Source organism: Boleophthalmus pectinirostris, unplaced genomic scaffold (genome assembly GCF_026225935.1).
Source record: "Boleophthalmus pectinirostris isolate CB_2022bp ecotype Guang Dong unplaced genomic scaffold, ASM2622593v1 HiC_scaffold_7, whole genome shotgun sequence".
In the NCBI taxonomy this organism is placed as follows: domain Eukaryota; kingdom Metazoa; phylum Chordata; class Actinopteri; order Gobiiformes; family Gobiidae; genus Boleophthalmus; species Boleophthalmus pectinirostris.
Window position 1 is genome coordinate 33,274,975 of NW_026571473.1, and position 17,248 is coordinate 33,292,222.

General features: G+C 38.5%; 1 protein-coding gene across 1 annotated transcript in view; it reads right to left on the reverse strand.

The window, feature by feature from the left end:
* brinp3a.1 (bone morphogenetic protein/retinoic acid inducible neural-specific 3a, tandem duplicate 1) overlaps window positions 1–17,248 on the reverse strand; it is a 318,764-nt gene that overhangs the window by 21,200 nt on the left and 280,316 nt on the right. The window lies entirely within an intron of this gene.

Genomic DNA, 17,248 nt, shown 5'->3' on the forward strand with positions numbered 1-17,248 from the left:
AAAATATACTTTGTCAAAGTATTTAAACAGATTTCATATCACCAGATACAGTATAGCCAAGTGTGCACCTGTTTTTACCTGTTGTACACCTGTGTGCACCCAATAATTTTTTTTCCATTTAACTTATTCAACTCATTTAGCTTATTCAACTTATTTTATTTATTCAACTCATTTAGCTTATTCAACTAGTTTAGCTTATTATAATATAATAATATAATAATATAATAATAAAACTCTTCCCCGTCAGTGTTTGTCCAGTATTTGTCATCTTGTCTATTTTCTCGAGTGCAGAGCTCCACATAAGCGTTTTTTCTGTAGCGATTCTGTTATACATCGCATCTTGGAAAAAAGACTGAAATATTTTAAAGGACTGGCCTGGGCAACATCCAGATTTCAGGGCAATTTTGGTTCATAATCGAGTATAAAGCTCAGATAGTTTGTTCGGACATCGCAGGACTCCACACAGACGCATCAGCGGCATTCTCACCTTCTCCCCGAAAGTCCGTCGCTATCGCTGTTTTCCACTTTATAATCAACTTCAACATCATCACTTTGAAATCTATAAAAGTCACTTTCTCTAAACTTATCCATAAAATACGTCCGCTCCTCATTATTTCTAAAACTGTGCGCCGCAGCGCCGCGATCTTTCCATTGCACGTGTTTCGTGTTGTGTTTTTTCCGGAAGCTACCATCGTCACTATTTCGATTAACTTCGGAAAAAATCGGCGAAAACATATCCTTGAATCCTATTGGTCAGTCTAGTGTGGGTTGTAGTGGCCCCCACCGATCACAGTCTCTGTTTAAATGTGAAAAACCGAGCCATTTCTAAAGGTCGTCAAATCTCGTCTTTAGTGATACGGCGGAGGTGTCAAAAGTCGTCATTAAGGGTTCAGGGGGGGTCGTCAAATGTCGTCTTCATGGGGGAAAGAGTTAAACAAACCATTATTAATTTATTAGTGTGCAACCCACATTTGAGACTTTTATTGTTGCGGGTCAATTCCGCTTCACCCCGATCTCCCCCACTTCCTTTAAGTTGCGGGGTCACCGTGTCACTTCCTCCTCCTCCGCTCCGCTGGCTGTGGCGTGGTCTGGGCGTCGGCAAACAATTTCAATAAACTTTTAAACCACGAATCCTATAACATCCAGAATTAGAGCCTCCATATAGATTTATACAAACTGGGCCGTGTATGGAGAGAAGATCACAACACGAAATTCAAAGGTCAGGTTTTTTTCTATGGACTGATTGAACTAAAGCTTCGCAGAAACGCTCAACTCAACTAGAAACTGAATGATGGCGAGCTAACCCAAACTTTGAACTTAGATGAACTTGAATCAGAATACCATATAACTGGACTGTTTTGTTTTTTTTTTTATTTTGTTTTTATTATTGTTGTGCTCTGTAAAAAAATTCTTTCAATATACTTCACCCAACTTCAAATTTCTGTCATCTCTTCATTCACACTCAGGCTCCTAAAAGAACACTCTTCTGACGCAGCCTTTGTGGCCGTAGTCTGCCCCTAGCCCTAACACATTTGCCTTACAAGTGCCCAAGTTAGGCATCAAAATGAAACGTTTACAATGGTAATTAATCAGATTTTAGTTAAGCACAGTACATACGATTCACAAATCCTTTGGCGAGATACTTGGAAGGGGGTGGAGAGCTACTGGTAGCTCCGGAGCTACAGGTTGGAGATCCCCGTTTTATATCAACCAGCATAAATATGCCATCGAGCGCCGTCATAACTACGCCAATCCTCTGGGCGGCACCTGGATTAGATTCAAACCTGTAGCGTTTTTTTCATTACAGTTGTAAGTTTTACTCAAAAATACCTTGAAAAACGTGCATTACTGGGCGGGCTCGCCCCTCCACAGATCTGTTAAAGAAGTGGCAAAATTACTGACCTCCGAGCCTCATTTTCGATACATCAGCTAAAAAAGGAAAAGTGTTTGCAGCAGAAGAAATGCAACTGCTGCTCTGAATGCTTCATCATCATCATCAGAGCAAAAGAGAAACATTGGTCACACTTTTGGCGCGTTTGTCAGCTCCTAAAACTCTGTTTATCTCACTTTACATGCAAACGCGAAACAGTAGTTTTCCAGAATCTCCACTAGAGTTTTAGAAATCTTTGCGTGTAAAAGATGGGTACAAAGGAAGGGAAATGTCTCTGTTTTCAAAAATACCTGTGCACGTGTAAATGAGGCCTCAGTTCTTCTCTCTCGAGCTAAAAACACTCCACCTTGTGATGTCACAGGGAGTGCTTCATTGTGTTTTTAAACTCCATACACCTTCACTCGAATCATTTGAGTTCAGCCCTGGAATTGAAATCTCTATTGAATTTAAGATAAATGTCTAAAAAATACAAAATAAAGCTCATTATGTTCCATTAGAAGAGGGGGTGGGATTAAATACATGTTCTTCTTCCCACTTCTTTTTGGGCACATTTTCTGTTGTTATTGTTTCTGTTGTTTTGTTTGCACGAATGCCAATATGGATAATACTGTGTTCCATTGTAAAAAAGAATGAAAAATGCTTACTTGCAAAATTAAATAATAAGATAAACTTGAAAACTACCGCTTCATAATAACCCTGAATTTCTCACACGTTTTTAAGGCGGTAACAGCATTGCTAACGTGTCTTCAGTCTCACAAGAGTTCACTTTGCGTAACGTAATCAAAATATATAAACCTAATGTGGGTGAAGTGTCTTGCCCAAGGACACAACAGCACTAAGAACTACTACTACAAGTCCTACAACAGAGATATCCCAGACCGCTCTAACCCTGATGCTAAATATACGAGCAGACTTGAGCTAAGGTTAGGGCTGTCAGTCGAGGCCAAGAGGAAGATTTATGGACACGGTGATGGCGGACGCTGGGTGTGACGGTTTGTGAGCAGAGGAAGCAGAGGAGAGGGGTTATGTCGGGGCAAAATGGCACCAGACGATTGAACAGACGAAAAAAAAAAACTGATGAGTGAAATGCTAATGAATAGTTTGCTGTTGCTGTGAGCTATATGCAAAATGTGTCATCAAATCGTCTCTTGCACATTGCCAGGTCAAGTGGAGAACATCTCATTTGGAGATTCATTGATTCGAAAGTCGGGTAATCTAGTGTACGGTGTAAATGAGGCTTTTGACTGTGGATCATTATGTTGCATTTCAGACATTTTAAAAGCAGAAACAACTTGGCTTTTATTGTATTTTACGGATGTATGTTTTGTGTTCCTACTCGTGCTGGCTATGTGTCTGTAAATCTGCAAGTTCCTAACAGATAAAAGTTATTTTGGTTTTATTTTTTATTTTTAAAGCAGACCTATTATGCAAAATTGACTTTTTAGAGCTTTGACCCATGTTATAATTGTTTTTCCTCACCATTTACTCTCCCGAAGTTGTATTTGGAGTGACTCGTGCATGTTTGAGCGATCTTTAAATGCTTATTTTCTAGACACCATATTGCCATAACACAGAAGCCAGCGGACTTGTTTCTTTTATGAAGTCCTTTTAGAGGAAATTGTTACATAATCAGTTCAGTTCATGTTTATTCCAGACTCATGGTCCATTTTTAAAACAGACAAGGGCAGTGACATTAAAAAACAACCAATATTTATGTTTTTACAAGGGAGCCATACCAGTGTCTCCACATATTGGACTGATATCTTATTGCGCTGAATCTCATATTCGTGAGAAACATTGTTATTTCATTATCTGATTTGTTCATCCTGCAAATAAAACTGTACATTAAAGTTTTTCATGCAGCTTGCAAAGTGTTCACTCGTGCAGTAACAGACATCTCCGTCGCACTCGTCCATCGTGGCCTCCTCAAAAGCACCACAAACTGGCTTTTTGTAATTATTCCAGAGGTGGTCTGTGTACAAAGGTGTACAATATGATTTAAACCATGGGTCTCCAACCGGGAGCTCTCCACACCCTTCCAAGTAGCTCGCCAAGGGATTTCTGAATTACACACAAAGTCAAATTTGCTTAAATAAATGTCTATTACCAGTAGGGACAGTGCTGGGGAGTAACGGATTACATGTACCGGAGTTACGTAATCAGAGTACAAATTATGAGTAACTGTATTCAGTTACAGTTACTTTTTCAGTGAGTGGTAATTGGATTACAGTTACTTTGTTGAAATAAATGGATTACACGGCGATATTTTCCTGTTTTCACATTTTGGGCTATACCCTTTTTTTTTTTTTTTTTTTTTTCCTGTAATTCCACTCATTGCCGGAAACTAAACCAGGTCCAAACTAGATCTTAACCATGACTAAACCAGGACTAAAACCAGGTCTAAACTAGATCTAAACCAGGTTTAAAACCAGGACTAAACCAGGGCTAAACTAGGGCTAAATTAGGGCTAAACCAGGACTAAAACAGGATTTAACAGGACTAAACCAAGTCTAAACCAAGTCTAAACTAAGTCTAAACTAGGTCTAAACCCGGACTAAACCCGGACTAAGCCAGGGCTAAACTAGGGCTAAACCAGGACTAAAACAGGATTTAACAGGACTAAACCACCAGGTCTAAACCAGGTCTAAAACTAGGTCTAAACCAGGACTAAACCCACACTAAACCCCGACTAAAACAGGTCTAAACCAGGAACTAAATCATGCTGCGTGAACGTGTCTCCTCCTCTTCTATCAATAATATTTTTAATACGGTTGAGTAAAGTCTGGGCTTTTTATTGTCTTTTAAGAGACAAAACATCTTATGTTACGATTTCCTGGTCTTTGCTTCTCTACAGAAAATCAAGTAATCCAAAGTAATCAGATTACGTTACTCACTTTAAGTAATTTAATGGATTACGTTACAAACTACATTTTGGGATATGTAATCTGTAATCTGTAGGGGAATACATTTTAAAAGTCACCTTCCCAACACTGTAAATGGATAATGGTTTATGTTTTATAGGCGTCTAACTAATAAGGCTTGTACATACTCATTTTTTTTGTGACCGCTGAAACTTGTAGCTCTGACATTTTCGTTCTGTAAAAGTAGCTCACCAGAGGAAAAAGGCTGGAGACCCCTGATATAAACAATAACAACTTTACATCATTTGTCCAAGAGCCAAACTTGTGCAAAAGAGTATTTCCCTGAGCGTAGAGCATCCTACACTCTCTGTACATATCATCATCATCATCATCTGTCATGTCCACAGTGATGATACGCCCAAGATATTTAATTGTTGTTGTAACAGTCAACACAACATTTGATGGGCAAAATATCTAATTTGCTTGTCTTCTTTGGTTCTACAAATCATAACCGTACTAATGATCTACGGGCGTCATAAATTACAACCAGTGATGGGAAGAATGCTTAAAAAATATTGAATACCTGCATTAAAATGGATTTGGTAATGTATTCCGTTACATGGTCCAGTCAGAGTACTGAATACTTGGGATACTTTTACGTCAAGTTGCATTATATTGGTGTAAAAAACATGACATGGATTTATATAAAGCTTTATTTTTGTTGTTATGCACTCATTTATGTCTAATTAGAGAAGAAAAATCACACACGCTCACAGTGAAAAAGCTGTGTTTGCTTTTTTTCTCACTAACACTGAGCAGGTCAAAGCCAGAACTGCATAATCAAGTACCACTATGTATTCGTTTTAATTTGGGAAAGTAACGGTGATCTGAATACTGCCAAATGAAAAAGTAACTGTCCTAAAATACAGTTACTGTATTTTTTGGACTGTAAGTCGCACTTTTTGTCACGGTTTGGGTGTTTTGGGTGCGACTTATTCTCCAGTGAGACTTGTATATTAAAATGTTCATACTGACGGCTGTAAGAGGCTCTACGCTTGTGTGACAGTATCTGCTGCTCCTATTACTTTTGTACCTCTGTCACTTCACCCCCTACTGAGCATGTTTCCTGCAGAAAGAGCCTCTGTCCTGCTGCAAGTAGTGAAATATGCAGACAAAAACAGTAATGAGCAGCAGAAAGAAAGTTTGGAGTGAGTGAGAAACTTGTGAGGGACTGGGGGGAAGCAGAAGACAGAAGCTGTCTTCTCCATCTTTCCTGGAAGTCATTGGATGAATTGACAAAGCCTGACAACAGAAACCATCCTGTCAGGATTCAGAAAGACCAGAATAATTCTAACTGGAACTGATGCTGAGTCTGACGACAGCTACACAGGAGAGGAAGCGGCTCTCCGTTTACCTCCAGAGGTTGTGGAGTTGCTCAGAAGTGACACCGAGGATGAAGAATTCACCGAACTTAGTGATTTGGAGTGAGATGGAGAGTTTGGTAAACTTGTTCTGTTCTGTTTTTTATGTTATAATTATCTGAAGAACTGTTCATATGTGACGTTAACAGTCTGTTGTTCTCTGTTCTATTGTTATTACTAGAACTTGCCTTTCAAGATGAAATGTCGGTTCCTGGTCTCAGATTTTATAAAATAAATTTCCCCCAAAAAGTGCAATTTATAGTCTGGTGAGACTTATAGTCCGAAAAATACAATGTAAGTAGTAAAATAAGTATTACATGTATTTAGTTACTTCCCCAACACTGATTGCAACTACACATCAGACACAAGCACAATATGTCTTCTTTAAACGTCTTAATCAAAGAAACAAGACCATTAACGTCCAGATTAGAAAAATGTGGTGTCTAACGAATTATGAGGAGCCGATTCCCGCCAGCCCCTTTATGGTATGTTTAGGACAATATATGGACAACTACGGATCACACTAAAGCAGCAGATCTATTTTCATTTGTCCCAACAAGGTTACGTGACGCTGCCGAATCCTGCGTGTATCACCAATTAAGAGAAATAAGAAAGGACAAAAAATAACACAAGAGGACTGAAAAACACGGTGGATCTGTGAAATCAATGCGAGGAGTTCGATTTTATTCTGAATGAAAGATGAGTAAGCCGTTTTGTTTCACTGAATTAAATCAAATGCGTAGTGTTTCTCTTTTAGGCCAATGTGGTGTAGTGTTGTCACAATACAATGCTCACAATTTGTAGATTTCTAAGGAATAGATTTGATACTCTATACCGACTTCGATACCACGATAATAATAAAAGTAGTGCTGTCATGCGATTAAAAAAATTGAGAGATTAATTAATTATGATCTGTAATTAATTAATCTAATTAATCTAATTTTAATCTCACCTAAAAATTGCTGAGAAAAGCCTTCAATTTGAGGTATTTTCATTTAAATTCATTATTACATTATTGTGGCAGATCAAAAGACTGATATAGATTAAAAAAAGTGACTTTATAAAGTCATTTATTGTTTAACAAATCTCTCCAAATTGGCTGTTGAGCCCAAGTCTCCATGAATAAGAAACTGTTTGCTGTAAAGTAGCAAAGACGAGGAAATCTGAACATAATAACTTTTGTCTACTTAAAGACAATAAAAAGTCCAGTCTTTCCTTAACCATATTAAAAATATTATTAATAGAGAAATGCTTTATATATATGAGATCACTGGTTTTAGTCCCTGGTTTAGACCTGCTTTAGTCCTAGTTTAGTCCTGGTGTTAAGTTCTGGTTTAGACCTGGTTTTTAGTTCTGGTTTTTAGTCCTGGTTTAGTCCTGGTTTAGTCCTGGTTTAGTCCTGGTTTAAGTTTCTGGTTTTAGTCCTGGTTTAGACCTGGTTTAAGTTCTGGTTTAGTCCTGGTTTAGTCCTGGACTGGATTAGTCCTGGTTTTAGTCTTGGTGTTAGTTCTGGTTTAGAGGCGCACAGGAGGAAGCGCGGTTTACGCCGCGTACGCGAGAAAACACGATCCACATGCGGCTCACGGGAGCACGTCGGTGTCCGCGCAGTAACTACGGAAGGAAACGTGGTCCGCGCGTTCTCAGGTTAATGACGATGATGAAGGTGTGTGTTTGTTTGTGTGTGTTTGTGTGTGTTTGTGTGTGTGTGTGTGTGTGTGCGTGTCCCCTCATGTGGCAGGTCACTATAGGACAGTAGTGCAGACATCATGAGTCTATGCAGGTTGTTTTCACCAGTGACATTTAAGTTGTAGGCGATATTATATTTGTTATTTTCTTTTATATTTCACGTCGGGAGAATAATTTCCAAGACACGAATGTGTTTTTACCTGTGCACTGCTGCCTCTGTTCTACTGGCTCTTCGACCTCGTCCATTGTGCGACTGACGCCGCCAACGTTAACATGACGTTTACATCGCTGTTACTGCGCGCACGTTTTGTGTGGGCTTTCCGGCAATGAGTGGAATTACCGAAATAAAAAAATTGTATAAATGTGTTTTTTGTGTGTGTGTTTGTGTTGTTGTCCCAACAACACATAAAAACAGGTTTTTATAATAAAGCAACTCACATACAGAAACACTAAAGTTAGAGATTAAAAATGAGATTAACGCGATTAAAAAACATAACGCGCTAAATATGACTGTAATTAATTAATCGCAATTAACGCGATAATTTGACACCCCTAAATAAAAGACTTTCTGTAAACAATAGAACGTGATTTGCAACATTAAATCATACTACTTTCTTTTATATTTCCATGTGGTTTTATATCTGTGTAATCTCTAAAGGCCAATGAGAATAAATTAAATAAAGAAATAAAAGAGTGAAGAGAAATGGGTGTGTTCTGGTGGCGGGAAAAACTGGGGTAGTTCGAAGCAATGACGTCTTGAAAACCGGAGATTAAAGATGACTCAAACACGCACGAATCACTTTAAAATGCAACTTCAAGCGAGGAAACGGGAAGCAAAACAATTATAACACGGTATATTTGTCTTATTTAATTTCTATTACACATTTCCTTTTTTTTAAACCCAAAATAGCCGTTAATCTCATCTGAGTTGGATCATCTGTTCCCCCGATAATCACATTACGGCTCTGTAAGCTGAAAATCTCCAGGCGTACAATTTCCAGCAACAATTTCCTATAACAAAACCCAAAAGGAGATGAAACGGATGTATTCAATTTGATGTGAGTCTAGTTAAACTCCCGGACTCGGAAAGAAAAGCGACGCATTTCTTTAAAACACAAAAAGTTTAATTTCACACTAGGCTAGTTCTGATTGGCTGGGTGTACTTGGAGGGTTGAGTTGGAGATTGCAGTCTTCAGGTGCGTCTGTGCCCACCTCTTTGAGACCTTCACTGGAATATAAAGCACCAGTGTGGAACATTAGCATAATGGTTGGGAGACTGTATTTTTCATATGCTCCGTGTCAGCTACAGAATAGTAAGTGATTTCTTTTCTTTTCATGCACACGCTGTGACATCAAGGCCTCGTGTGGTAATGTTCGATCCATAGAATAACTGAATTTACTTGATGTATATGCCTTATTTTTCAGACTATATGTCGCACCAGCCAAAAAAAAAAAAAAAAAAGTGTAATGAAGAAGAAAAAAAAAACATAAATATAAGTCACACCGAACTATAACAAGCTGTTAATGTCACATATGAGCAGTTCTTCAGATAACTATAACATAAACAACAGAACAAGTTGACCAAACTCTCCATCTCACTCCAAATCACTAAATCTGTTGAATTCTTCATTCTCGGTGTCACGTCTGAGCAACTCGGCGACCTCCAAAGGTAAACAGAGCCCTGTTACGACCCAGCTCAGCTAGGGACAGGGAAGTAACAAAAATAAAACCAAGATGTAAAATGGAATAAATTAAATAATGTTTAATTAACAAGGGTGTAAAAGGTAAATTAACAAAAGACTAAAATATACAGAAAATAACCTTAACTAAGAAACAGAACAACAGAATAAACAGAGTTTTGTGCCACAAAAGGGACCACGCAGGCTTACACAAAAAACGAGTGGTTAACAAAGGGACACACACTAAACTAAACCACAAGTTTCCCAAATTAAACCACATAAGCCCACAAACATAATCGAGTGACCAAATCAAAAAAGGCACAAAACAGAACTAAACTAAACTACACACATGAACACAAAATGGCATAATGGGACCAAGGCCAGCAGCCCCCGATCAGGTGCTGGCAATTTCCTTAAATAAGGGGGAGGAGGCTGCAGGTGAGGCAGGATTGGCCAGGTGCAGAAGTAATCCACCAATCAGGAACCGGGGCCCTCAAAGCAGGATTCAAGGGGAACAATAACGAAATTAAATCACACACAAAACTCAAGGAATGGCAGGCCTGGGAATGTAACAAGCTCCGCTTCCTTCTCTGTGTAGCTGTCGTCAGACTCAGCATCAGTTCCAGTTAGAATTATTCCGTCCTTTCTGAATCCCGACAGGATGGTTTCGGTGTCACTGAAGTCCAGGCTTTGTCGAGCCATCCAATGACTTCAAGGAAAGTTGCATGGCACACTCTCCCAGTTGTCATGAAGCTGTGTTCTCCGTCCCCTCTTTTCCCCAGTCCCTCGCTCACTCCAAACTTTCTTTCTGCTTCTCGATTACTGTTTTCGGCTGCATATTTCACTACTTGAAGCAGGACAGAGGCTCTTTCTGCAGGAGACATGCGCAGTAAAGGGCGAAGTGACTTTGGTACAGGAGTAAGAGGAGCAGCAGATATTGACACACAAGACTAGAGCCTCTCACGGCTGTCAGTGTGAAAATTATAATATATAAGTCGCACCGGAGTATAAGTCGCAGAAAACACCCAAACCGTGACTTATAGTCCAACACATACAGTATATGATTTGGTCTTACTTGCAGTGGATTGTCATGATAATACAGAAAAAAAAATACATTTGGAATAGTAATTTGGACAATTTGATTTTGTTTGTATGTGTTTTATTATTTATTTTGCAAAAACTTTGACATTTGAACTGCCATCCAGAAGTTATTTTTCAATCTGAAGGAACTGGCCTGAGAAGCTACACAGCAAAAAGCAAAGTGTTAAAATTGACTCTCACAGAATCATTTTTGACATTTTCTCAAGGTTTATATGAGTCCAATCTGTTCTAAAGTTAATTTAACATTTTTGGAAATATTAATTAAGTAACACTGGGCCAAAGTTGCTGTTTACCCCCAAAATCAAGACTTATATTAATGTTTTGAGAGTAGATAACTCTTTGGAGGGTTATCCTAATTCAGCTAAACAACACACAGAGGTGTTTTATTTTTACACTTTTTAAAAATTAATTTAAGATTAAATAATGCACAAAACTGGTTCAAACTGGTCTTATCCAGTGGGAGTTGGAAGTGCTGAGTGGGATGTGCCAAACTAACACTAAGGGAAGCTGAATGAACATCAACTCTGGCAAATAACCCCAACTCGAACCCCCGATTTAACTTTCAAATGGTTAAAATAACAGTTTTTTGTGTTAAAAACATTTTCTTCCGCTTATCTGGGGCCGGGTTATGGGGTCGCAGTCTGAGCAGGCAATCCCAGACTTCCTTCACCCCAGACACTTCCTAGACACTCCAGGGTGTTAAAAACAGCTCTGAAATATTTTACCCTGAAACTTTATCCCTCCAGTTGTTTGCTGTGTAGAATTCATACCCCCCTGAGCTGGTCCTGTCTTAAGGGAGAAGTTATAACCTGAAACTGTTACGTCTTTGTTTACCTGTTAGCCTTATTATGGTTCATTCTACCCAATTGTTCTCTGTTGGCCTCTTCCTAACAGCTCTTTTCCGGCTTTCTTATTCCTCATTTAACCAGAATAGTCTCAATAACATTTAGAATCTCGTTTTCAAGGGAGTCTTTGCCTCACAGGAGGAAACTATTGCAATACTGTTTGTAGTGACAACCAGAAACCAGAAGCACCCAGAGGACTTACTCAAACACGAGGAGAACATGCACAGCCCAGGAGTCGAAACATGGAAATATAATACGATCTGGAAGTTGAACCTAAGATGACGCCGTGTTGTTTTCAATGGCCTGTACTCATTGATGCGAAATGCCAAAAAAAAAAGTGTTTCTCTTTCTTTTTTCACTCATCCAACCACAGGCGGTTTGATTCTACAAAAAAATCATAGTTTGGTACAGGGCTGCGAAAGCGCGAAACCCCCCTCCCATATGCTGTGTGGACCGTGCCTCCTCCCGTGTTTCCATCAATCTAAACCAGAACTAAAACCAGCACTAAACCAGAATTAAACCAGAACTAAAATCAGGACTAAAATTAAGTCTACACCAGATCTAAAACTAGGAATAAAACAGGATTTAACCAAGACTAAAACAGGATTGAACCAGGATTAAACCATGCCGTCCAGACCCCCCCTTGAAATATTGTCGGACATAAAACCGGTTCATGGTGCAAATAAGGTTGGGGACCACTGCTCTATGGGACAATTCTTTCTGGGACGGAGGCAAAGTGTTTCCTACAGTTCGTATTATAGATATAGGAGTTGAACTCAAGATCTTTTAGCTCTGAGTAGAAAGGTCAAGATTATCTGTTTAATCTATAATCAGGATTACTCACATCATATAATAACTAAAGAGATCGAGATCATTCTAAAGCTAGTCAGGAAATGTTCATATCTGTCCTGTGAACGTGACTTTTTTAGTACTGATACCTTCTCAAATGAATATAATTTTTTGGGGTTGATTACCATCAGATTTTTGAAACTTTTGACAACTCTAAAGTAGTTTGGTATTCAAAATAAATCTCTCTACTGCATCTGAGTGGCCATATATCAATGACTGCTGGTGCATTGGGTAACTTGGAGGATCTGTCAAACGCTCTTCTCCGTAGATATTATTGACCAATTTACACGGAATCCCATTAGAATGTCTGTTTTCCTAGGTATTTTTGAGCAATAAAAACACCTGTAATTGAATAAATGTAAGGTAGAGCTGTAATCCCAACCAAAAAAATGACAGATTTCACCTTTAAAATATATGTAAATCTGTCTACTGCATTTGTACGACCATAAACCACAAAACATGACTGCTGGCTTTGTCAAAAAACATGGAAATGCCAATGTCCACTCCGAACATTCAGGGTGAGATACAAGGTGCGAGACTGAGAGGATACTAACTGAACAGAGCTTTTCACACCACGCTTCATCAGGTTCATGTGGAGCCAGTGGTCGGTGTTTGCATGGTCCTGTGTCTAAGCCCGTCGCGTGTCCGCACCTCCTGAGCCGCGAGAGGGCCGAGGCCAGAGTGGTTTAGCGGCTTCTCACCTCTGCTGCTGATGGAGGAGTGTGAAGGAACCTGATCATACGCTTCATTAAATCTCAAAGGTGACTGCACTCTCCATCAAAATGTGTGCAAACTTTGGTAAACAAGGTAAGAGGAGTCCACATGAGCCTATTACGATAAGAAATTAAATATATAGAGATAAAATTGGAAGTAATTTAAAGGTGCATTGCGCAACTTTTAAGGTGGAGGGTCCGTTACTTATCGACATTAAATCCATCTAGCATTTATTCATTACAAATGTTTTTATTGCTAAAACATACAGTAATTCCTTCTGTGAATTCCTGCGACTCTCCACAGATCTGAACTGTAATGTAGCGTGGTGCTGTAACCGTCTTGTCTCCCTCGTGATAGATAGGTTTACCGTATTTTTCGGACTATAAGGTGCACTTAAAATCCTTTAATTTTCTCCAAAATCGACAGTGCGCCTTATGTATTAATTGTGGTTGTGCTTACTGACCTCCACTGAGTCGTGTCCTTTAGTCCGACAGAAGCTGACCACATCAGGGCACAAGGAGCGAGCAGTTTTTTTTTTTTTCCAGCGCTTATAGTTTATGCAAATGAGCCATGTGCTTTTAAGTTTTATTTCTGTAAAACGTAAACAAATGTGCGCAAAGCTGAATTAAACACATTATTACTGAATGTTTATTTGAGTCCTCCTTGTAGGAAATAAAAAAAGCAAACTACTTTATTTTTTACAAATATCTACCCACATTCACATTCATAATAAACATTCACCAAGACGGGGAGGCAACGTCGGACAAATTACGCTATGATCTGCCAATGAATCGTGGACGCCTGAGCTAAGGGGTCAGTCTCAAGTGTCGTCCGTTTGTTTCGCTTAATGCTCCTTATAATCTGTTGCACCTTATGTATGAAAATAGACAAGAGAATTCAACATTACTGATATTGCGCCTTATAGTAGGAAAAAAATATGGTAATCTATACTGTGGAACATTCAAGACAAAAATAATAAAGGCACACACACCATTTCAACGCTCCCACCATGAAATCAAACAGCGTTGTGCTAATGAATTTCATGTTGGAAGCATTAAAACAGTGTGCGGGCCTTTATTATTTCTGTTTTATCTGATCTTGTTGGTTCTGCACCTGCACTTGGCTGATGTGCGATCATTCTGTCTTCTTTCTGAACATTCAAGATAAAAAAAATAACATTTCTGTGGAGACAAGCAGGTGACGTACTCTCTACTAGAAATGTTACGCAGTGCATCTTTAACATGCAATAAATCTAATGCAGGATTGTAAAAACATATTATACTTATATCATATTATCAAAAACTAAGTTAGTACTTGAAGTTTAGTCAAATAAAAGAGTTGTTTGGTTCTATCTGCGAGTTATAAAAGTTATTCAACCCTTGAATAGAGGTCCTATCTTACGCAAAATTGACTCTTGTGAGCTTTTAGCCGAGTTAGAATGTTGTTACCTCCTCAAAACAAACCTGGAGTTGAGTTTTGTTCCATTCACACATTTGAGTAACTCTTTATTATTAGTCTGTCTACAGCTCCAAAGCTCAAAATGCTCTGTCCCACCTTATTTTTCAAGTTTATCTACACAAATCCAGGACTGAAATGATCAAAATAATTCTAGTGAAAGTATACGGAGTTTAAAAACACAATAGAGCACTTCCTGTATTACCGCATGACATCACAAGGTGGAGTGTTTTCAACTTGAGAGAAGAGCTCAATGTAAATAGGCAGAGTTTTCATGTTAAACTTGTGTCAATGAAACAAAACACAACTCCAGGTCTGTTTGTGATGAAGAAACATTATAACATAGATCAGAAAATAGTGGAATATGAGGCGTTTAACACCGACACCCAAAAATGATTGTACCATCTATCAAGTACTGAACAATAAACCTTTACGATAATTATTGTGACAGGCCTAAATCCAGATTAAACTGTGACAAAGACAGGGTTTAAAAACAGGTCTTCAGGAACAAAGGTTTTGGGTCATTATCATCTGAATATATTATTTATGTAATGCCAAAAATTAACCACACGGAAGAACAGATATTTATAATTTATGCGTGGAATTTTTTGATGAATTTTTCAAAGCCACTATAGATTTGACATCAGTGGTTTTGAGGAGCAGACAGAGGAGCTACAGCATAAAGAGTTTACATTTTCAATAACCTTTTTTATGGAAAAGTCAGGGTAGATAACGCATTATATTATTATTATTATTATATTAAGCAGTAGAACTTAAAATAATGTGTTTTTTTAAAAGAAAATTGCTTCAGACCTTAGTTGCTATGAAAATAGAGTTATACAGTAAACCAGAAGAGGGCGCAATACCAGCACCATTATGACTGAAGATTATTATTTTTTTTTTAGTTTTAAATTGTCAATAGTTTAAAATATTAGCCTTGTAATTATTGACCAAAAAAAAAAAAGAATGAAAACCCATAACTTGGACGTAGAAGGCCAGATAAACATGAGCCAATGCTACCTCATTTTCTATTGGCTGTTAGGTTGTTCAAAATTTCTAGTGTAAACTTGCTGGCGTGCGGGGATTATGTGGTTTTGCAGCAGTTCTTAGAGGCTTTTTCAAACTGTCGCTTTCGCAATTGCACAAAGTTTGTATGGTGGACGAGAACATGAAGTTCGCACAAAAGAAAGTCTGTTTTCGAGGTCGCTGAAAAAGAAGAGAATGGAAAAGGAGCGAAGACAAACTGAGGTATTCTTGGAGATTCCTTCCAGAGGGTCTAAAAACTGATGCGTCGGCGCTAATTACTTCAAGTGACAACAGTAAGAACAATTACACAGCCAGACTTCTGGAGTAGGTGTTTCTCCTGATGGACTGTGAAGGTGGTGTCACACATGACTGAAGAGTTAAGTCAAATTGTTAGGGCCTGTTTACACGAGAACGCTTGTGGGTAAAAACGGCAAAATATTTTATTGGAAGTGCATTTTGTTTAGATGGTGATGGCGTTTTTGGGGCTTTAAAACGCAAAAATCTGTGGAAAAGTTGAATACGCTCCATCGAAGCGTTTCCGTCTACACTGCCCAAGACGCAAAACTCTGGTCAGATCTGCTCACGTCGCGTACACGTTTATGTTACATACATACAGTACACAGAAACAAACATGTCAGATTATTTCCATGCGTCAAATTCCACACACTTTTGCGTCACCGTATGCACACAGATTTCCTCTTGAAAACGCTCATTTAAACGTGGAATAAAAAGTGAAGACGCGACGCCACTTTTGTGTCTTCTGTTCAGATCGTCATCATATAAACTTAGCCTTAGTTCATTAATAGTTCTGTCAAATGAAGCTCACGAAGCTAGCAGTTACAGGCAAAGGAATTTATTTACGGACAAAACCGCAAAATAAAAAGACCAGGATCACGTAGAGCGGGTTAATGCGAACGTTTTAAGACCAAAATGACGAAGCTCACAGCAGCAGTTACAGAGAGACGGGTGACAATTTCTCAATGTAAAGTCAATTGGAGCCAAAGCCGATGGAGCCAAAAGTGCAACGTGCTCACTTCCTTCCCATTTATATACTCAGTCTACCGCTGAAATCAATATGAGCTGGCATCAAAGTGGCAAAACTATAATAGTAGCAGAAATCTGAGCTCAGATTTCAAGTCTAGCGGAGGTTTATGAACTTTAGAAACATGGAGGAGCTTCTCAGAATATAACAGGCTTATACATACTAATGACTTGATAATTTGATGATTATAAAATGATTATTAATAGCTGTTATTAATATTTTGTGCCTTCTTTATCATTATCATTAGTTTGTACAATCATAAACAAAAAAACTAAACTGGCATCTTTAAAAAATGAAGATACATTATTATTATTTTTTTTAAGTGATTGTATTTCTGTAAGAGGGGTTAGTAAATGGAACAATTTAAGGCTACATTTATATGAACAGAAGTCGCAAAAGTGGCGTCGCATCTTAACTTTTTATTCCGCATTTAGACGAGCATTTTCAGTAAGAAATCTGCGTGCATACGGTGACGCAAAAGTATGTGGAATTTGATTGGGTATGCATGCCAGGCGACTAGGCGGTGACAATAGGTGGTGATGTATGTGACGTAAACATGTACGTGACCTGAGCAGATCTGACCAGAGGTTTGCGTCTTGGACAGTGTAGACGGAAACGCTACGACGGAGTGTATTCAACTTTTCCACTCTGGAGGGTGGTTTCATATTTTTGCATTTT